The 22,992-nt window shown below is 36.2% G+C and overlaps 2 long non-coding RNA genes across 2 annotated transcripts in view; one reads left to right on the top strand and one right to left on the bottom strand.

Annotated features, from left to right (window-relative positions):
* The window catches only part of LOC112661807 (uncharacterized), a 93,216-nt gene extending 76,460 nt beyond the window's left edge, over positions 1-16,756 (top strand). Inside the window, exon 4 of the long non-coding RNA XR_003137989.3 lies at positions 15,547-16,756. This is a non-coding gene — a long non-coding RNA (uncharacterized LOC112661807). The remainder of the gene's footprint in view (positions 1-15,546) is intronic.
* The window catches only part of LOC125754161 (uncharacterized), a 44,491-nt gene continuing 22,284 nt past the window's right edge, over positions 786-22,992 (bottom strand). The window contains exons 3-4 of the long non-coding RNA XR_007407680.1: positions 18,992-19,044; positions 786-984 (exon numbers count right to left, since the gene is read on the bottom strand). This is a non-coding gene — a long non-coding RNA (uncharacterized LOC125754161). The remainder of the gene's footprint in view (positions 985-18,991; positions 19,045-22,992) is intronic.

The following is a 22,992-nucleotide window of genomic DNA, read 5'->3' as shown; positions in this document are numbered from 1 at the left end:
TGTGACTTTTTACTCTCTGCAGCATCTTTGGATGAACAGACACTCCAGAATTTAAGGTAGTCAAATTTATCAATATTTTCCTGCACTTTTTTTCTTGATTAAGAAATCCTCTATATCTTAAGAATATAAAAATATTTTTGATTTTTTTTCTTTTTTTTTTTAACTCTTGTAGTCTTTCTTTAATACACTTTTTATTTTGTTTTTTTTAATAATTTGTGTTTTATTTTTTTTCTTATAATAAATTTATTTTTTATTGGTGTTCAATTTACCAACATACAGAATAACACCCAGTGCTCATCCCGTCAAGTGCCCCCCTCAGTGCCCGTCACCCATTCACCCCTACCCCCCGCCTTCCTCCCCTTCCACCACCCCTAGTTCGTTTCCCAGAGTTAGGAGTCTTTATGTTCTGTCTCCCTTTCTGATATTTCCCACTCATTTCTTTTCTCTTCCCTTATATTCCCTTTCACTATTATTTATATTCCCCAAATGAATGAGAACATACACTGTTTGTCCTTCTCCGATTGACTTACTCACTCAGCATAATACCCTCCAGTTCCATTCACGTTGAAGCAAATGGTGGGTATTTTTATTTTGGAATAACTTTATGTTTACAGAAAGTTTTCAACAGCAGTGCAGAGAATCCCCATATATATATCCCTTCTTCAGTTCCACCCTTTGTTAACATCTTACATTATAATTGTATATTTGTTGAAGGTAAGAAACCAACATTAGCCCATTACTATTAATCGAACTCCAGACTTTATTTGCATTTTACCAGTTTTTTTTTTTTTTCTGTTTCTGTTTTAGGATCCAATCTGAGTGAGAAAGCACCTCTCTGTCATTTCTCTTCACTTTCTGTTAATCTGTGATACTTTTTTAGTCTTTCCTTGAATTTCTTGACCTTGGCCAGTTAGTTATGCTGTAAAATGTTTTTGAATCTTTTTCAGATGTTTTCCTCATGATTAGAGTGGGGTTAAGGGTTTTCTGAAAAAAAAAAAAAGAGAGAAAGAAAAATAGCACATAGGTAAAATGCCCTTCTCATCCCAGATAGCAAGAGTTATATGATATCCAAAAGACATTACTGGGGAGGTTAGCCTTTAGTATGCCTGCCAGATTTCTCCTCTGCAAGGTTACTATACTATTTCACTCTTTTCATACTCTATTCCTTAGAAACAAGTCTAATCCAGCCTGTGCACAAAGTGGAGTAGTGGTGGTGATTAACCTCTATCTCCTCAAGGGAGGACTATCTCCTTAAATGGAATTCTTCCATAAGGAAAATTTGTCTTTTCTTCCCAATTTATTTACTTATGAAATCATTTATCTCTATTCATGTATACATTGGTGTATATTTATTTTGTAATTTGGGTTGCCTCATAGTTTTTCATTCACAAGTAAGTCTTTTGTTGATCTGAAATTGGTAGTTTAATATGGTGTCAGGCTGAGGACCAGTTTTTCCTTTGTGTTCTTTTATATACAGATTATTAGTTGTTTTAGCACCTTTATAGAAAAAAAAATCCACCACCCCTCACACACAGTTATTTGCTATGCCAGGTTATTCATTAAAAAGTTCTGTTGAAATAATTCTTGCCAATGTAATAAATTAAATATTATGTTGATTTAATTTTCATATTCCGAATTTTAAATTTAACGTTTTCTGTGATATTGAGCTATTTGCTATACTGTATATTCTTTGTGGAAATCGAGAACTGTTTATAGCACATATCAAGTAAAATCTTTTATGAATACTTGGAATTTTTTTAAAGCCAAAGTAAAACATTCAAGGTAATAGCAGCTACACTGTTGATTAGATGTTTACTGTGGATCCTATGCTAAACATTATCTACATCTTGTGGAGTTCTCATGCCATTCTTGCAAGATAAGTACTTTCTGGTTTACACAGATGAGAAAACTGAGGTTCACAGAGTACAAATAACTTACCCCAAAAACACAGCTAAAAGTAATAAAGTCAGATTCAAACCTGGGTTTTATTTCCAAGTTCATAGTTGATTTCTTCCAGATGCTAGCAGAAGGGCTCTGCTTGCTTTACAACCTAATCCTTTTGACTCAAACAAATTTCAATGAACCATTAGTATAAACATTCTAAGACACATTTACTGTTAAGGTATGTTCTGCTCCATCTGTCTCATCTAATATTGAATAGGAACAATAGTAGTTTCAAATTGAGATAGATGCACAATTTGAACCAAACCTAGCCTGATTTGCCATAGATATACTAAATTGTGCTTCAAAGAGAAAATGTGACCACTTATAAATGAAACTATTAGAGAGAATCAAATTTACAAGCCTACTTGAGCTATTAAAATTATTTTTAGGGAAAGCAATAAACCACGTGAAATGAGCAAGTGCACCCTGCTATTAAAACCATGGAGAATTAAGATGAGACTGGAAAAGACGATGGGAAACTAATTTATACGAGCAATTTAACATCTTCGAGGTAATGAGAAATACCTACTCATGTGATAGATGTTTGCTTTTGAATTTTACTCTGCAGAACACATTTTACTTTAAGAGTATCCATAAACATTTTAAAGTAAAGGAACATAATTCCTGGCCAAGGATCTGTGTTGCTGATAAATCCCAGGAGTGGCAAAAATCTCATTGGTGAGACAAAATCCTTATAGAAAATAGGGAGGTGGAGGGAAAAAAAAATGAAAACGCTGGTCACCAAAAATGAGTGTTAAGTGTTGGCTTCCAAAAACAAACCAAAGCAGACAGGGTTAGAATGTTCTGCCAACAGATAGCAGCTCTTATGAATCATTTTCCTCAATTGTTCAGGAAACACTGCAATGACTTTTTGTTGTGGACAGCATATTCTGTCCCCAGAGTTATTCAGATATGCATCTTTATAAACTCTCAAACCATCCTTCACTTGCTTAGAATTTTGGGCATTATACTCACATTTCTCTAATTCTATCCTTTTTGGTTATCACCTAAACAATACAGGTGTTAAAAGTTAGCAATAGTGAAATTTTCAACACAAAAATAAGAATTATTACATAAGTTTCAGCAAATTTTCAAAACCAAAGATACTAAAATCATAGATGTAAGGTGTACTGTATTAGCCCTTGTCCCCAAAGTCGTGTGAAATCGGAAAACAGATTTAGAGGAAGTTTCCTGAATAGTGATGCCTATAATCAAATAGAATAAAAATTACTCAAAATGTTTTGCCAGGGCAGCCCAGGTGGCTCAGTGGTTTAGCACCGCCTCCAGCCCAGGGCCTGATCCTAGAGACCTGGGATCAAGTCCCACATCGGGCTCCCTGCATGGAACCTGTTTCTCCCTCTGCCTGTGTCTCTGCCTCTCTCTCTCTCTCTCTGTGTGTGTGTGTGTCTATCATGAATAATTTTTTAAAAAAAAGAATAAATAAATAAAATCTTAAAAAAAAATGCTTTGCCAATGGTCATCCTGTGGACCAGTTCTTAGATGATAGAATTGATAGGTGTGGTAATCAGAATAATACCCTCACCCACACCCACCCCTGCACTGAATTCCCAAGTTTTATTCTTGGAACCTGTAAATATTAAATGGCAAAAGGAAATATTCAGAGATAACTAAATAAAGATGTTCAGATGGGGAGATGACCCTGGACTATCTGCGTGGGCCCAGTGTAATAACAAGGGTTGTTATAAATGAAAGAGGAAAGTAGGAGAGTCAAAGTCAAAGAAGTAGATGTGACCATCAAAGCTAGGGTCAGAAAGCTTCACTGTTGGCTTTGAAGATGGAGAAAAGAGCCATGAGCCAAAAAATGCTGGAAAAGACAAGGAAACAGATTCTCCTCTAGAGCCTCAAATAAAGCAGCCCTGTGGACACCTTGCCTTTAGCCCAGTGTACTCATGCCAAGTGTCTATTCTACACAACTGTAAAATACTAAATTTGCTTTGCTTTAAGACATTACATTTGTGGTTGGTTGGTTATAGCAACAATGGGAAACCAAAATGAGGGGCCTAGGAATGTATTTCATCTAAAGAAGTAATTTTTTAAAAAGGCAGAACTTTGTGATACAGGGGAAAGTGAGCTCTAAAGAGTTCCAGGGACATAATTACAGTTCTTTTCAAACCAGAGCAGCAGAGGATACTTTCTACTCTTTGGTTCTACAAATATCAGTTACAAATGCTTACATATGCTGTTTCAGATTCCGCGAAAGGTTTAAATATCTTTAGTTCCATTTTATAGTGAAATTCATCATAGCAGAAAAAAAGAGAATTCATTCAATCAGACACTAAGCATCTAAAACATATGCTTAACAGTGGGAATAGCAACATAAGTAGGAAATGTCCCTTTCTCCCGTATTTTGAGGCAAATAATGTAGTAGTGTGAATTCCTGTTTCTTTTTTATTTTTGACCATGAACCACAGTAGAAAATTCATTTTTCATCGGAACTCAATATTCATACCTTTATAAGACTGAACCAGAACTTGATACGTTCTAATATTTTTTATTTTCTTCTGGTTGGTTTTAACAAATGCTATGTAGAAACTGTTAAATGGATTTTATAACCCACTAATGGGTGTGAAAAACACTAGTGTAGTGATCAAGTAAAATATGTAGAGAAATAGCTGAATGTGTCAGATACCGTAACACATGAAAATGACAGCGTGGTAATTATGAGAAAAATAGCAAATAGCTGACATTTGGATGCTTTCTATGTTCACTGTTCTAAAAGCATATTTAGAATTTGAAGTACCCTCACCAGGTATTCATACTGCAGAGGTCGGAACAGAAAAACTTCAGAGATCATCATCAAAATCTACACCAGAAGGTTTTTAATTAGCATCATAAATAATAAAAATGCATTGGCCTTGAGTTGTGTGAGTAGATAGGATGAGGGAATGGCAACACTTGAGTGTGAATACAGTGTAAAAACACGGCATGTCGAGCCGCAGCTAGTATCTCTGAAGCAATGTCTGAGGTTCACTGCTCCATTTGGCCATACCATTTCAGAGAGGACAGTGTTCCTGGACTCAAACCAGAAGGTCGGCTGGTCTGCTCTCAGGGTGGCTTCACAGCCTTGGTAGGCCTAGCTTACAAGCAAAACTATATGATTTGTGTCTGCTTATTAGTAAAAGTTAGATAGGACTTATTCTATATCCTGTTTCCAGGGCACCTGGGTGGCTCAGTAGCTGAGTGTCTGCCTTTGGCTCAGGTCATGATCCCAGGGTCCTGGAATCAAGTCCCACATCAAGCTCCCCACAGGGAGCTTCTCCCTCTGCTTCTGTCTCTGCTTCTGTCTCTGTGTCTCTCATGGATAAATAAAATCTTAAAAAAAACAAACCAACCAACCTGTTTTCATCATGAACATACTGTGAGGTAACAAGATTATGCGAGAATGGATTGCCAGCCAAGGCCCACCTGGAATCTTTGGAAGCTGACAATATTTACCAAAAGAACCTGGTGATTAGGGCAGCCTGGGTGGCTCAGCGGTTTAGTGCCGCCTTCAGTCCAGGGCATGATCCTGGAGACCCAGGATCAAGTCCCACGTGGGGCTCCCTGCATGGAGCCTGCTTCTCCCTCTGCTTGTGTCTTTGCCTCTCTCTCTCTCTCTCTCCTCTCTGTGTTTCTCATGAATGAGCAAATAAAATCTTAAAAAAAAAAAAAAGAACCTGGTGATTATTAAATGGTCAACTTGGCTTCTTTTTGGGGGGAAAAAAGTGAACTTGGGTTCTTTTAGTTCTCCACAAATTTTACAGTCTGTTCCAAAAAATTTGTGTTTCACCTCTTAGCCGATGTTCCTCGAAGAGAAGTATGCTGTTAGAAACACTTGTGTATAATTTAGCATTCTACATTTTCAAAGGCACCCTTCCCAGTTCCATAAACAATGACGGTCGAGAACACAGGCTGAAAGTGTGAATTTCTGCTCCAGTGCAGGGGTTAGATGATCAGATTTGCTGTGGTCCTGGCTTTTTTCTCCCTCCTCAGCTCCAACCTGGGAAGCAAGGTTGCTTTGAAGACCATGGGATTTTCCCTTCTTACCACATCTGGAATTCTTCTTGATTATTCTTTTCCTTCTAGTCTGAGGCATACATTTTCTTCTGTCTCTGGTCATACAGTAAGGACAGAGTAGTAGAGAATGGGCGTGAAAGAGTTTAGAGATTCTCGGAGCAATAATGTGTTGCTTATGGTTTTAAGCCTTGGATCTTAGAAGAAAGGCTAGAAGGCAGCATCAACAGTGCCGGCAACAGGATGTTTAATATCTCTGGTTTCCATTCTTTGTTCTCATTCCTCAGGTTCCCTTCTGTGCTCACCACAATTACCTTCCTGCTCACCACTCCCCAGCCGTCAGCCAATGCCTGAGTGACTAATGTGTCCTTTGCGATGCCATCGAACTTATAGAGTGGCTACCAAAGAGCAATGGCTAATGATTGTGTCAAGTTTCTTTCTTAGAGGTCTGAGGTTTGCTCCAAAGAAAAAACAGAGAGAGAGAAGAAAGAAGGAGAAGCAAGGAAGAAAGGAAATTTCAAAAGGCTTATTAGGTTCTTAGAGAATAAAATGAATCCTTCTTCCCATTATAATGACTAAATTTTAAAACAAACAAGCAAACAAAGTTTTGTAATGCAAGACTGCTCATCCCACCTCCCCTGAAAAAATTCTTCTCTCCTAATTTCAGTTATCAGCGTGGTGTCTGACCCGTGTGAAGATCGATAGTTATTTTTCATGGAGATTGGAGTAGTAGAAATATTTACATGAATTCCTCCCATGCATTGCACTGAAGTCTTTCCTCCTCTGTGACTACATGCTTAGGAGACACAGAGATTTCAGTGATAATATTAGCTAAATTTACATAGAAAGATGATTTTATGATACTGCTTTCAGCTGTTTTAAATTTCAATTTCTAAAATCTCCATATTATTTATTTACACATAATCATGTCTTCTGAGAAGGCTTCCCTCATCTCTCGTCTTTTTTTGGAGATACTCTCTAGTTGAAGATTTTCAGAGTACCCTGAGATTCTGTCTCTGAAACCCTTATGATAACTATCTCATTCTCTTTCTTTGTCTAGACCCAAACCAGGCACACAAAAGGTGTTTAGTAACTGCCGGCTGGAGAAATAAATGAATTACTGCCACTACATAGATTTGCTTTTTCCCACTTAGATGACTAAGTGATTTCCCTTCCTTTTTGACATTAAGGCATTTTTACAGAAATGGAAAAACATTATTTAATGTGAAAAGCCACTATTATGATCTTTTATAATCTTCACCCCAAAATAGAAAGGAACAATTCGTCTTTTCCATCTAGTGTCTAAATTGTGGTAATGAGTTTCAGTTTCTCAAGGTAATTGCTGTGTAGATCATATTCATTTTGTTCTTGGATATCCCTGAAGCATTCCTCTAGCCTTCCTTCTCTGAGTTTTGTCTTAAGAACACTCTTGTCAGTTGAGATTAAGATAACATTTCTATGTGAACACAAAAGCTGAGAAAGAATTCCAACCATGCTGTCTGAGGAACGGGCTGTGCTGTTCCTCTTGTTTTCTCTCTGTTCTTCAGGCTGAGTGGAGGCTGTGCCCCTGACAATTAAGAGAGCCAACAGGTACAACTGCTGGGAGAGTGCGATGTTGTGCAACATTCCCTCAGCTACAACCACCAAGGCAAGTAGTGGATCTAAGGCTAGCCTCCTGTCATCCTGTTCAACATTCTGGAAGGATTGATTTTTTCAAATAAGTATTTCAGGGTACAGGAAAGTCTTCTGCCAAACTCTTCACTCACTTTTGATCTAGTGGACACCCAGAAAGGTGAATCTAATAACAGTATTTTCACCAAAATGTCTATAATTTTCTTGACTCTAAAATAACCAAAGGTCTTTGTGGAAATAGTCTTATGAAATATTCATTTCGTTCTGGATTCCTGTGTCTAAGTGCCTACTTTTTTTCTTAAGTAGCCTGAAGTTCAACCTGAGATCTGTTCATAAAGAAAGTTCTTTCATTTAACAAGTATTTGCATGCATGTGAGGTAGTAGTAAGTATTAGCAACAAGGCAGAGACGGTGGCTGCTTTCCTGGTATTTTCATCTTAATGATTCTCTGTCCTGAAGTATTAGAGCTCCAAAATCTGAACAAGTTGCTTCCCAGATCCTATTGCACCACATTTTCCCAGTGTTTCCCAAACTCTCTCTCGGAAAGGGGTAAGACAACTTCATAAGAAACTGTCTGGGATGTTTATTAAAAGTTTGGATTCCCAGTTTATTAAACCCAAAGATTCTATTTCAGTAGGCAGAACTAACACAGGAATTTCTATTTTTAAAAAGTTTCAACTATTGGGGTGCCTGCGTGCTTGGTCAGGTAAGCATCAGACTCTTGATTTCGGCTCAGGTCTTGATCTCTGGGTCCTGGGATGGAGCCCTGCCTCAAGCCCTGCATAGAGATCCTGCTCTCGCTGAGTGTAGAGTCTTCTCCCTCTGCCCAGCTTGTGCTCTGTTTCTCATTCTCTCTCTCTCTCTCTCTCTGTCTGTCTCTCAAAAAAACAAAACAAACAAACAAAAAAACAAAAAACAAAAAAACCACTACTTAAAAAACTTTTTAAAGAGTTTTTTTGGTGGGGGAGGGCAATACTCAAAAATTGGAAAAATTTTGTGATATTTGAAAATTTGAGTAACTCGATAGAAAGATTTTTATTGTTGATTTGGCAAGCATATTAAATAATGTTGGAGAGAAAGCTATCAAAGACAACGTAATCCAGTGTAGCAATGACGATGATAATGCATAATGACTAATCCTCCCAAATAACTTGACCATTGAGTTTTAACTCATGCATTGCAAATTCAAAATAAATCACACAAATTAGTAAGGATTATATAAAATTTATGAATATAAAATAAATGCACATCTTTTTTTCTGATTAGATGCTGAAATATAGCATCTGTCCTGTTTTTAACAGTTTGTATAGGGTTACAAAGACATTTTCTGTATGAATAGGCACTATTAAAACACTATTACTTTATAATCACTAGATAATGTATCTTAGGCATCGACAAAGCCAAAGGCGAGGATTAAATCTAAGTAATTTCACTTTCTCTTTAGAATGGTACAAATCCTCCAAAGGTGATCTATCGCAAAGCCTTTGTAAGCTTACCTAGAAATTTATCTACTAATACATCCTATTATAACTTTGAAAATTTTGAATAATAACACTTGGTGTATGGCATGTTTTACTTTCTAGAATTTCCATTACTGAAAATTAAGATTTGAAGATTCTTCCCCCAAACCTTTACATTTCTAAAGTCTTTAACTAAAATAATTACTCTTTATTATCTGCTTCTTGCCAACTGTCTACATTTTCACCTATTTTTCTTTATTATAGATTTGACATAACCATTGCCAAATTAACAAAATGCCTTTTATTATTTATCCAGAAATACAGAATTCCTATAGTAAGAACAAGAACTAAAATGTATTTATGTGAGGGCAATGAAAATTTTCTAAAATTAGATTGTGGTGATGGTTGCACCATTTTGTAAACATACTAAAAGCAGTGAATTGTATACTTTAAAAGGTTGCATTTTATGGCATATAAATTATATCTCAATAAAGCTGTTAGAAAAAATTTATTAGGTTTCTTTTAAATGCTAAAAGTATTTGCTAAATCCTTGATGGCACATCTATGGTGATAGGAGGCAACCAGAGAAATTGAATTCCCTGTATATTTCCCCTCTATTACTCTTTCTTAAAAAAAAAAAAATTATTCATGAGAGACACAGAGAGAGCGGCAGAGACACAGGCAGAGGGAGAAGCAGGCTCCATGCATGGAGCCTGATGTGGGACTCGATCCCTGGACTCCAGGATCATGACCTGAGTGGAAGGCCAATGCTCAACCACTGAGCCACCCAGGCATTCCCCACCACTTTTTTTTTTTTTTTAACTTATTTAGACATCTTGTAGTCATTCTGTGATCCTCCACAAGTAAAAAGTACTTCTTGCAAGCTTGGAAATTTTAGTTAAGGTAGATATCATAGGTAAGTATAGCAATAAAATATAGCTGATAACAATGGTTATTATACATTTTACTTATTTGTAACGTGATTTTTTGGAAGGCTACATGCTCTATCTTTATAGGTATCCAGAGTTTCTGTAATATGTTGTAGAGGATGCTTTAGAGACATCTCCACAATGAATGTGACATTAGCTTAAGGACTTTTAGAAGAAGCTTCATATAATTCTGAATTAAAGATCTCCAATACATAGGGATTCAACCTTATTGCCATAATATTCTCTGTGATATCTTTGGGAGTGTGCTAAACAGACAAACAAATAAACAAAGCTTAGGAGCACCTGGGTGGCTCAGTCAGTTAAGCATCTGACTCTTGATTTTGGCTCAGGTTATGATCTCAGGATGGTGAAATTAGAGCCTTACTGGGCTCATGCTGTGTATGGGGCCTGCTTAAGATTCTCTCTCGCTGTCTCTCTCTCTCTCTCTCTCCCTCTCTCTCTCTCCCACTCCCCTTCTTCCCCCTCCCCATTCATGTGCACTCTCTCTCTCTAAAAAAATAAAGCTAGGGGTGTCTGGGTAATTCAGTTGGTTGAGCATCTGCCTCTTGATTTCAGCTTAGGTTGTGATCTTAGGGTCATGGGATCCAGCCTGCATGGGACTCCTTACTCAGCTTGGAGTCTGCTGGTCTCTCTCTCTCTCTGTGCTCCTCCCCAGCTCATGAGCACTTTCTCTTTCTCTCAAATAAATTAATAAATAAAAATCATTTAAAAAATAATCTTTGTAAAAACAAGCTTAATACAAATGTTAGGATATTTTGCAAGAGATTTACCATTTAAAACATTAAAAGAAATACATTTCTAAAGCAACTTTTTCTTATTTATACATAATTTAATAAATGTTATTACCAGTACTATTGTCTTCTTCCTACAGAAGTCATGACTTTTTTGTGAAATCAAAGACCAGTCTGTACTTAGGAGACTCATTGACCCCATAAGGCATGCCAGTGTCTTGCCAACATGAGATGCTATACATTAAGCCCATCTCTAAGAAGTGAGTTTTTATAAACCTTAACTAGGCCAAGGTCTTTTCCACTCTGCAGCTTCTTTAATGATTCCCTTCTAGGTTGTTCCTGGTCTTGTCACTTATGTAACCCATGTCCCATAAATAGAGTGCTCTCAGGGGAACTCTTAGAGTTGTTTTGGAATTTGTCTTTGAGAATCCCATATGGTGATTTCCTGAGTTGTTGCTATGCCAAGTACACATCAACAATGGGTATTTGAAAACTTCCATGTGCATCAAGACACTCTAAGCGTCTGAGTACTCTGAACATTATACGGAGCCATTCACATCCTCCTAGAAATGTGACATTGATGCGGAGCTAGGATTGCATAGATTCTACGAAACCAAAATGAAGTCCACATATTTCCAATACTAAACTAGACTTAACACACACAGAATGCAACTATAAAAATTCTGAAGTCAAAGGAAAATGAAGAATGTCAGATAGCAGCAATAATTACATGAAGAGTCGTCACCCAGAGAAATAAGCTTCCAGACCAAACTGATGAATGTAAGCTTGGATTATTCACTCTCTTTCTGGACTTCTTCACTAGAACATCAGATACGGATCCTCAGATCTTTTTAAGTATCATTTCTCTAGTCCGTCTTCATAGAACATTTCTCTAAGACATGATCAGTGCACTAGCAACTCTCAAACTGAGACGTCAAGAGACTTTTCCTTTTTTTTTTTTCAAGAGTAAAGGGATACAAAATCTTTCTATTACTAGAAGCATCATATCTATGAAGAATTCTCTCTTAAAGAATGAGATGCCAGCTTGATCTTATTGTTTGGGTGCCTAGAAATAAGGATGGATTTAAAATACAGAGGGAATTTGCTTCAGAAGCTATGAATATGAACATGGAATGCCTTCCTTAAAATAAAATACTCATAACCTGAGTTGATAAATTGTAGTAATAGGAATAAAAATACTAACCAGTATAAGTGAAGTGATTTGCTTGATCTTATCATAAGAAAGTAGTCAACAAATGGTAACTATTGTTACTAATAATAGAAAATGGACGAAGATAACTATTTTCTCATTTTGCTTTTACCAATACCTAAATATTTGGCTGTTACCTTTGATGTTTGCTTGATTTCCACCTTTGTAACAAAGAAAATGTAATTTTAATGAAAAAGAAGTTTAAATCGTTGGGTGGTTAGGAAGAATTTCGTCATTTTGAGCATGGGACTAAGGTTTTTGGAACATATAATAAAGACATTTGACCACCTGGTGAAATTCCTGCATTGCAAGAAAAGTTTTTTGAGATAGAAAGAAACATTTTGAAGACCGAACTGTAGAAATACTGATTATGAGGCAGATTTTGTGAGCAGCCATGTTTAGATCCTACCACTCAAATCTGCTCCCAGATACTTTCTCAAATAGAAGATTTCAGTAAATCATAAGCCTAAATAAACATAAAATGTATTCATATTTTGGAAGAAGCAGAGAATGGCACAGATATCACCATCTCATTTAACAAGTCAAGAATATGCTAATGAGTTTTCTAGGTGAGCCATGAAGATATCAAGAGCCCCTCTCATGGGAACACCAGAATTTTAAAAAGCCCAACTCTTCCTAATATTTTATTTCATTTTTATTATTTTATTAATTACTTATTTTTTAATTTTAAAGAATGTACAACATAAAATTTATCATGTTAACTATTTTGTAAGTAGACAGCTCATTTGGCATTTACATTTTTGTGCAACCATCACCACCATCCATCTCCACAACTATTTTTGTTTTGCAAGACTGAAACTGTATACTCACTAAACAATAACTCCCTATTCACCTCTCCTCCCTGGCCCTGCTGACTACCCTTCTACTTCCTGTCTCTATCAATTCGTCTATTTTAGGTACCTGATATCATACAATTTTTATTCTTTTGGGATTGGCTAATTCCACTTAACATAATGTGTTCAAGGGTCATCCACGTTATAGCATCTGTTGGAACTTCCCTTTTAAGGCTGAATAGTATTCTATTGTATGAATAAACCACATCTTGTCTGACCTTTCATTGTCTGTATACACTCGGGTTGTTTTCACTTTCTGGCTATTGTGAATAATGTTGCTATAAATATGGGTGTACAAATATCTGTTTGAGTTCCTGCTTTCACTCCTTTTGGAACTTTGGATCAATGGCAATCCTATGTTTAATTTTTTTGAGGAATCACCAAACTACTTTCCACAGTGTCTGCATCATTTTATGCTTCCACAAGCAGGGCATAAGGGTTGCAATTTTCCCACATCCTCACCAACGTTTGTTATCTTCCATTTTTATTTTTATTTTATTTTTAAAAGATTTTATTTATTTATTCATGAGAGACAGAGAGACAGAGACAGAGACAGAGACAGAGACAGAGAGGCAGAGACATAGGCAGAGGGAAAAGCAGACTCCATGCAGGGAGCCTGATGTGGGACTCGATCCCTGGGCCGTGGGATCATGCCCTGAGCTGAAGGCAGATGCTCAACCACTGAGCTACCCAGGCACCCCAGTTATCTTCCATTTTTTAACAATAATACCTTGGGACACCTGGGTGTCTGAGTCAGTTGAGTATCCAACTCTTGATCTTGGCTCAGGTCTCGATCTCATGGTTGTGAGTTAGAGCTCTGCATTGGGCTTTGTGCTGGGTGTGGAGCCTCCTTAAAAAGAAAGGAAGGAAAGAAGGAAGGAAGGAAGGGAGAGAGGGAAAAAGAGAAAAAAAATCTGAATTGGTGTGAAGTGGTATCTCATTGTGGCTTTTATTTGCATCTGCCTGCTAATTAACGATTTTGAGCATCTTTTCATATGATTTTTGGCAATTTGTATGTCTTCTTTTGAGAAAGGTTGCTTCAAGTTCTTCGTCCATTTTTTAACTGGGTTGTTTAGTGGTGTAAAGTTTTCGTTATATATTCTGGACATTATTAACCCCTTATCATATAGATATGTGATTTGCAGATACTTTCTCCCATTATGAGGTTGCTTTTTCATTTGTTTTTTAAGGTACAAAATTTTGAATTTTGATGCAATCCAATTATCTATTCTTTCCTTTGTTGCTCTTATATTTTAACAGAATAGGATTCAGTTGAATTGGTCAAGGTTAGGGTCAGTTATACTTAGGATAGAATGTTCCATATAGACTAAATGAAAATTGAGCATATTTTGATGGAACATTGTTACCCACACTTTCTGCAGAATTGGTAGTTTCAACTGAGTACAGGCAGTTTTTCTTATTTTTGTAGTTTTTTTCTTTTGCTGTCTATTTTATTTAAAGTCTTAATTTAGTTCAAGGAACACAGATTCTGAAGCAGATTTTTTTTTAGTCACCATCATAGTTCTTAGAATTACTGTAAACAAATGTCCAGAAATTTACCTCTGAGGCTGGACACTATTCAGATCATTTTTAAAAGAGTTTATTTATTTATTCATGAGAGGCACACACACACACAGAGGCAGAGATATAGGCAGAGGGAGGAGCAGGCTCCATGCAGGGAGGCTGAGGTGGGACTTGATCCCGGGTCTTCACCCTGGGCTGAAGGCAGCGCTAAACCATTGAGCCACCTGGGCTGCCCAAATTCAGATCAATTTGTTCTGTAGTTGCTTCAGTTTCTAGTCATGTGTTGTTTAAGTACAGAAGAGATGCTGAAATATCCTGGAACTCTACTCTGTCCAAAGAATTCCAGGTTTTTAGGAAAAGAGTCCATTTCAAAGATCTCATTACAGTTTAAATCCATTGCACAGTGCTTTAATAACGCACATGTAAACAAGCTCCTACATTTAATCAAATATCAGATCCAGTGGACAAAGTTGGGAAGCTTCTTCATTTCAATATAGGTGTAGGTGTGTGTGTGTGTGTGTGTGTGTGTGTGTGTACATTAAAGAAAATAGAAATAGGGATCCCTGGGTGGCGCAGCAGTTTAGCGCCTGTCTTTGGCCCAGGGCGCAATCCTGGAGACCCGAGATCGAATCCCACGTCGGGCTCCCGGTGCATGGAGCCTGCTTCTCCCTCTGCCTGTGTCTCTGCCTCTCTCTCTCTCTCTCTCTCTCTCTCTCTCTCTGTGACTATCATAAATAAATAAAAAATTAAAAAAAAAAAAGAAAATAGAAATAATTCAGTGCTTTTAGCCAATCTGCAGATATCGGCCAATGTGGTAGATTTCAAGAATACCTTATTTTTTTTTCAATACATTGAAACAAGCAAAATAACACATTGTCCAATTTTCTATTTGGGTGGGTTATTTTTTTAGGGGGCGAGTTCTTTCTAACACTTTTAACATTTAAAATGCCTAATGTTTGACATTGTCTAAATTAGAGTTAAGGCTGTGGGTCGGTTCCAAATGCTCACACGTTACATGTAGGAGTTTTAAAAATGTATGTTTTCTGGAAGATTCAACATAAGAGAAAAATAGCTTGTTTACAAGTTGGTTGAGTACTAGTTGGTAGGATTTTAGATTTCTAGGTAGGATGTCCAGTTTAGAAAAAAAAAAAACAGAAAAAACAAACAAAAAACAGAGATATTTACTTATCATTTGTAACTTAAACACATTCTTTTCTTATATTCCCAGTTGTCTAGGTTTTCTAGCATCCCCTGTTGAAAGCTAAAGCTCAAAGAGAAGATACCACTATCAGCTGAAGTAAGCCAGATGGCAGCTGTGAGTTCTGGTGGAAAAACAGAGGACATGGTCAAAAAAGTTCTAAGATGGAAGAGAGACATGTTAAAACAGGATGTGGATTTGCACCTCACACAACTGAAAATTTAGACGAATTAGAGTTAATGCTTAAAAAGACACTTCAGAATAAGAAAGTTTCAATAATTATTTTTCAGGTATCTCGGTTGGAATGGCTTTCTAACATAAAAGATGTTACTACTAAATAATCGTTATTCAAAAAATTACAAGTAAAATTAAAAGACATTCCAAGAAGAAAATCACCAATCACCTCAGACAAGAGAGTTGATGTTTTTTACATTGATTTTTAAAAACCCAAGACCTGAGATTTAAAAAATGACAAATTTACTGAAGAATAAGTGTTATATACCTTAGTCCTTGACCAACTGACTTAATCACTGGGAAAAACGTACAATTCCAAAATAATAATCTTTTGTTGACAAGAAGTGATTTAAAAAACAAACACATGATGTAAGAGACCCTAGTTCATTCATGGGGTCATTCCATTTTCCCAGTCAGGATAATCACTTGGATCAGAGGTGGTTCTAAACAGAGTGTCTGCTCATTATTGAGCAATTTCTCAAAGGCCATTAGGACCGAAATAGTAAACAAAGGGTGATTAATGGTGTCATGACTGCTGTCACTATTGTGACAATATAAACATAGAGCTTTCCTGAAGACTTCACACATTAAGTTTTCATTAGGATATATTCTAAAGGGAACATGTGTCTATATGCTTGCATTATTCTGTGTAAACTGAGAGACAATTCTCAGGGTTCGACTTATTGTATGGTGAAAGAAAGCACTTTTAAAAATTTTCCTTTTTATGTAGTCTTTTCCCCCAATAACCTGTTAAAACAAATATGGAGAGTAACAAAACATATGTGTGCATACTTTTTTAACCTCTCCATTAACCTCATTAGAGCTTCTTTTCTGCCTCAACTCCACAAAGCTGTTGTCCTAGCAACAGACCACTATGTCAGTTTTCTTTATATTATCTAAATTGCATATTGTCTGCTCACCAGCTATTATCTCTTACTCTAGTTATGTCTAGGTTAATTAACTGTGTTCTTATTCTCTAAGGAAATAAATCTCAATTACTCTCTTCTTCTGTTGTCTTAGCCATAATTTTAATCTTACAGTAAAAGGGAACTATAGTTTGGAACTATATATATTTTTTCATAAATCATGACAACTGAGATTTACTTTAGACCACAGTATCTTAGACTGAGGTCAGCAAATGGTATTCTTAAGGCCCCCAAACTGCTTCCAACAAATTCTGCATCATCTAGATCCCCATCTAATAATAAAACACCCAGTCACATCACTGTCTAAGTCTATACTGGGATATGGTAATGTGTTTGTGCAAAGCAGAAGCTAAATCACCGCGCAGTGAAGGTTTCACAGCACTTGAAATAGACAAGACCTGAGTTCGTTGGAACATCCGCACCACATTCTCATGGCAAATAGTTGCTTTACGTAAATGTTTCTAATACTGACTTACAGAAATTCAGCAACAGTCAGTGGGCACTAGGTAAGAAATGAAAAAATTTACTACTTTCAATTTTAGCAATCAATAAAATACGACTTGCCTCATGTTATTGCACTTTGTGTTATTGTGCTTTGCAGATACTGAGATTTTTACAAATTCAAAGTTTGTGGCAATCCTGTGTCAAGTAAATGTATCTATGAGCACCAGTTTTCCTACAGCATTGGCTTACTTTGTGTCTCTGTGTCACATTTTGGTAACTCTCACAATATCTCAAACTTTTTCCGTCATTATTACATTTGTTACAGTGACCTGTGATTTCTGATGTTACTATTGTGATGGTTTTGTGGCACCATGACCCTTGACCATGTAAGTTGGTGAACTTAATAACTGTTGTGTGTGTTCTGACTGCTTCACCTATCAGCCATTCCCCTATCTCTTTCCTTGCCTTCAGGCTTCCTTCCTTGTTTCCTGAGACACAACCATACTGAAATTAGGCCAATTAATAACCATAAAATGGCTCCTAAGTGTTCAAGTGAATGGAAGAGACACACATCTCTCATTTTAAGTAAAAAACTAGAAACAATTAAGCTTAGTGAGAAAGGCATTTCATAAATTGAGATAGGCCAAAACCTAAGCCACTTGTGCCGAAAAACCAGTTTGTGGATGCAAAGAAGTTCTTGAAGGAAATTAAAAGTGCTACTTCAGTGAACATGCAAATGTTAAGAAAGTGGAATAGCCTCATTGCTGATATGGAGAAAGTTTTAGTTGTCTAGGAAAAGATCAAACTGGGTACAATAAATCCTTAAGCCAAAGCCTAATCCAGAGTAAGGCCCTAACTCTCCTCAATTTTATGAAGGCTGAGAGAGGAAGTTCAGAAGTTGGACTCTAGCAGAGGTTGGTTCCTGAGGTTTAAGGAAAGAAGCAATCTCCCTAACAAGAGTCCCAAGTGAAGCAGCAAGTGCTAATGTAGAAGCTGCAGCAAGTTATCCAGAACATCTAGCTAAAACACTTAAAGAAGGTGACTATGCTAAACAGATTTTCAATGCAGACAAAACAGTTTTAGATTGGAAGAAAATGTCATCTAGGACCTTCATATATAGAGAGGAGAAGCCAATGCCTGGCTTCAAAGCTTCAAAGGACAGACTCTCTTGTTAGGAGCTAGTGCATCTGGTGCCTTTAAGTTGGAGCCAAAGCTCATTTATCATTCTGAAAATCCTAGGGCCTTTAAGAATTATGCTAAATCTACACTGTGCTTTATAAATGGAACAACAAAGCCTGGATGACAGCACATCTGTTTACAAAATGGTTTACTGAATATCTTAAGCCCACTGTTGAGACCTACTGCTTAGAATAAGATTCCTTTTAAAATATTACTGCCCGTTGACAATATACCTGGTCACCCAAGAGCTCTGTTGGAGATGTACGACAAGATTAACATTTTCATGCCTGTTGACACAATATCCATTCCGCAGTCTATGGATCAAAGTGTAATTTTGACTTTCAAGTCTTATTGAAGAAATACATTTCATAAGTTGCCATACATAGTGATTACTCTGATGAATCTGGGCAAAGTAAATTGAAAATTTCTGGAAAGGATTCACCATTTAGATGCCATTCTGAACACTTAGGATTTATGGGAAGAAGTCAAAATAGCAACATGAACGGGAGTTTGGGAGAAGTTGATTTCAACCCTAATGGATGACTTCGAGGGATCCAAGCCTTCAGTGGAAGAAGTAACTACTGTTGTGGTGGAAATAGAAAGAGACCTCGAATGAGAATTAGAGTCCGAAGATGTGAGTGAATTGCTGACATTCATGATAAAACCTGAGTGGGTGAAAAATTGCTACTTACGAATGAGCAAAGAAAGTGATTTCTTGAGATGGAGTCTACTCCTGGTGATGATCCTGTAAAGATTAGTGAAATGACAACAAAGGATTTAGAATTTTACAGAAACTTAGTTGATAAAGCAGTGACAGGTTTTGAGAGGATTATTTCAAATTTTCAAAGAGGGTCTATTGTGGTAAAATGCTATCAAACAGCATCTCATGCTAGAGAGAAATCATTTGTGAAAGGAAGAGTTAGTCAATGTGGGAAACCTCACTGTTGTCTTATTTTAAGAAATTGTCACAGCTACCCAGCCTTCAGCAACCACCACCCTGATCAGTCAGCAGCCCTCAACAGAGGCAAGACCCTCCACCAGCAAAAAGATTATGACTCACTGAAAGCTTGGATGATGGTTGGCATTTTTAGTAACAGTATTTTTTTAAATTAATGTATGTACATTTTTTAGATGTACTGCTGGTGAACACCTAATAGACTACAGTAGAGTATACAACATAAGTTTTATAAGCCCTGGGAAACCAAAAATAATAATTTGACTTGCTTTATTGTGATATTCACTTTGTTGTGGTGGTGTGGAAACAAGTCTGCAATATCTCTGACATATGCCTATAGAAAAATATTTAATATCTATTTCAACAAAACTACAATGTTAACCTGGATTTTAGGCAAACATAACAGCTTTGCTCATTTTTCATGTGTTTAATTGGCATTTGAAGATTGCTTGTTGAGTAAATTGTCATTATTCTGAGCTAGTAGTCTTGAAACTGTTCTATTACATAAAATATGTGAATAGACAATTCTTACACTTGTAGGATTTTTGTAAAAATATAAAAACAGACCACATTTAGAACTAGATCTAAGGCTGCATCTTCCTATTAAACTCAGTATCATCTGTCATTATTATGAATGTGAATATTTAAAATTTTTCATTTGGTTGTACTTGAAAAAATTTTTATGATTATACATATGCTAAATACAAAGAATTTATTTTTAGTTTTATTTATATTTAACATTATATCTAAAAGATTTTAGTCTAACCATCTTTTAAAAACTGGATCCAAATATTATTTAGAATTGGGGAAAAAAAACTTCTGTCCCCTAAAAAAATACATTTCCTCTCTTTCATTGTATGAATTATTAAGAAGAAATTCCAACTCAAAAAAATCTTGGGAAAAGATGGAAACATTCCACACATTCAAGCTGTATTAACACCAGTGTTAGCCAGATAAAATATATACATTTTTGAAAATAAACATTTTGTTTGGTAATTTTCCAACATCACAAGGGTTGATGATAGAAGCCAATAATTCTTTTTTACTGTATTTTCAAATGACAAGTAACCCTATAATATCCGAGTAGGAGAATGACAGGAGATTAGTTATTGAAGCATAATAGAATTGTTGACTGGGCAGCCTGGGGGGCTCAGTAGTTTAGTGCCACCTTCAGCCCAGGTCGTGATCCTGGAGACCCTGGATTGAGTCCCACGTCAGGTTCCCTGCATGGAGCCTGCTTCTCCCTCTGCCTGTGTCTCTGCCTCTCTCTCTCTCTCTTTTTCTGTCTCTCATGAATGAATAAATAAAAATCTTTAAAAAAATTAAAAAAAAGAATTGCTGAAACTACTTGACATGTTTTCTACATAGTAACATCTCATTAAGTTCTTTCTATTTTTACCTAAATTCCTATTTGCTTATTTAAGGTCTACATGTAGACAGCCTTGCTTTGATTATTACCTAATAGTTATTCAGGCATTTTAGTTATCATATGCTTAGGCCAAGCACAGGATTTACTACTATTGCTCCAGAAAACACCAGGTGCTTTTACCAGCCAGCCAAAGAGAAATGAAAGGACTTTCCTGGCTGGCTTCTCCTTAAATACCAGTTCAACACTCTTAGTAATGTTTCACTAACTTCCTTCAGCAGGGTCTCTATCCCATGTTCTAGCTAAACATTTTGTTCATGCCTCCAGAAGACCTACCTATCTTTCCTTGCTTCTAATGTTCTCATAAAATTGATAAATATAAGAAGAGAAACAAATCACCCATTATTCATTACTTTAAAAAACCCATCATTGTTTTTGTTGATCACATTGTGGGTTTTTCTAAAGTAGAGCTATTTGAAAAAAAAAAAATCAGTAATCCTATAATACGTATAAGTGCCTTCTGCTCCCTCTCATCTTTTTTTTTTTTTTGCTCCCTCTCATCTTAACATAGTATCAAGTAGTTCCCTATAATTTCATGTCTTCAAAACCATCAGTTTTAATGTTTTCCTTTGGAAACATGCCAGATTACAGTTCCTGTGGTTTTCATGGTCATTCCAGATAGATTATTATGTGTTTCTAAGTGTCTGCACCTCCATGAAATACTTAGTTTGGCTTTGTTAATAACAGAAACTATTTATCAGTTCAGCCAAAGGAATGAAAAGGAAGAAATACAAGTATCTTTTCCAAAGCACTGAATAGGTTATATGTGGAATGTGTGGATATATATCAAACTTGTGGCATGCAAATATTAAGAAAAAATATTAAATTATTTTGAAAGGATTCAGTCCTTTGGAAAGGGCAGAACTGTCTTGGGGCTCAAGGAAATGTCACAGAATGAATAAATGAGAACTAATTATAGAAACTCTTGCTTAAATATCTTTTTTTTTTTTTTTTTTTTTTTTAACAACATCAGGATTTGCTTTAGTACGCCAGTGGAAGGTGAGAGTGAGGAATGAATGAGGTAAGGGGTGAGTGGAAGAAGAACCTTCCATTTGACCACATATATATAAATGATCAGTAAAGCTAGCTGAACAACATCTAACAAATAAGTGCTAAAATGATTTATTTGGGAAATACTGACATTGATATTGTATACACTGGTTTTCAACAAATAACAGAAAACAATATGGAAAAAAAGTCTAGCATAGGGGAAGAAACAAGGGACTTGGATTCTGACTTGGGCTCAAATCCTATCTCTATCTTTTATGACTTCTGAGACCTTAGGTCTTTCTTTTAATTTCTCTGATCTTTAGGCTTCTCGTCTATAATACAAGAATAATAGTTCCTTCTTTGCCAAGCAGATATAAAAGTAAAAAGAGACAAACACTTAGCATCTGACACATAGTAGGCATTCAAAAAAAGGGAAGTTATTATTATTATATCATGTTTCATATTAGTGCTCCCAAAACAAATAGGAAAATGACTTTTGTCAAAAATAAAAGGTGATTGACATGGGAAAATACCTGAGAAGAAAAGGTTATCACAGGACTACTGCCATTTGCAGGGCACAGGGGTAGCCATCTGAAACCCAGTTTATCTGATATTGTTTTAAGTCTATGGGCCTCCCTATTTGTCATCTAGAAACTTCCCTAAATGTTACCTAGAAATTTCCAATATCTGAGAACCTCCCCGTAGGGTGAGTCAATCAACTTTGGGTTTCTAATACACAAATAATAGGAGTCACTAAAATGACAACATTAATGGCATAAAATTTGGGAGAATATCTACTATGACAGGCTACTCTTGATTTAATTCTGTCTAAAGGCTCTAACCTGAGTTTTATAAAGTCCTTTTGCAAGTCAAATCTACCAACCAAAGAGCATAACTGTGGACTTAGATTCTCCTTTATGCTTAGAATATTTTTCTTTCCAAAGATATCAGTATAAAGAGCTTTGGTTATTCAAAAGAGAACAGCAAGTTCACAAATAAAGCCTCTTTCCCCATGCCCTGTTCTTTCATCTGGACGAAATACTGAACACTAATGTGTTCCTTAGTGAACATAAGGGAATGCTAAACCCTTTTGGAAGCCAACAAAAACATATTAATGATGTGGAAGTGGAAGTGGGAAATTAGACGAAAGAGTGGTTGTGAATCAGGTATTTCTCTGATTAAAATATACCAACAGACTAAGTTTGGGGTTTATAAGAATAGCATTGGAAATTAATTTTTTTCCAACAGGGGACATAGAGAAAGTGAAATCAAGATAATTTGTCAGGGCTTAGTTTAGTTTTGTGTGAATGAATGTGACTGAT

The sequence above is a fragment of the Canis lupus genome, chromosome 31, assembly GCF_003254725.2.
Source record: "Canis lupus dingo isolate Sandy chromosome 31, ASM325472v2, whole genome shotgun sequence".
In the NCBI taxonomy this organism is placed as follows: Eukaryota; Metazoa; Chordata; class Mammalia; order Carnivora; family Canidae; genus Canis; species Canis lupus.
This window is presented reverse-complemented; position numbering and strand designations above follow the sequence as displayed.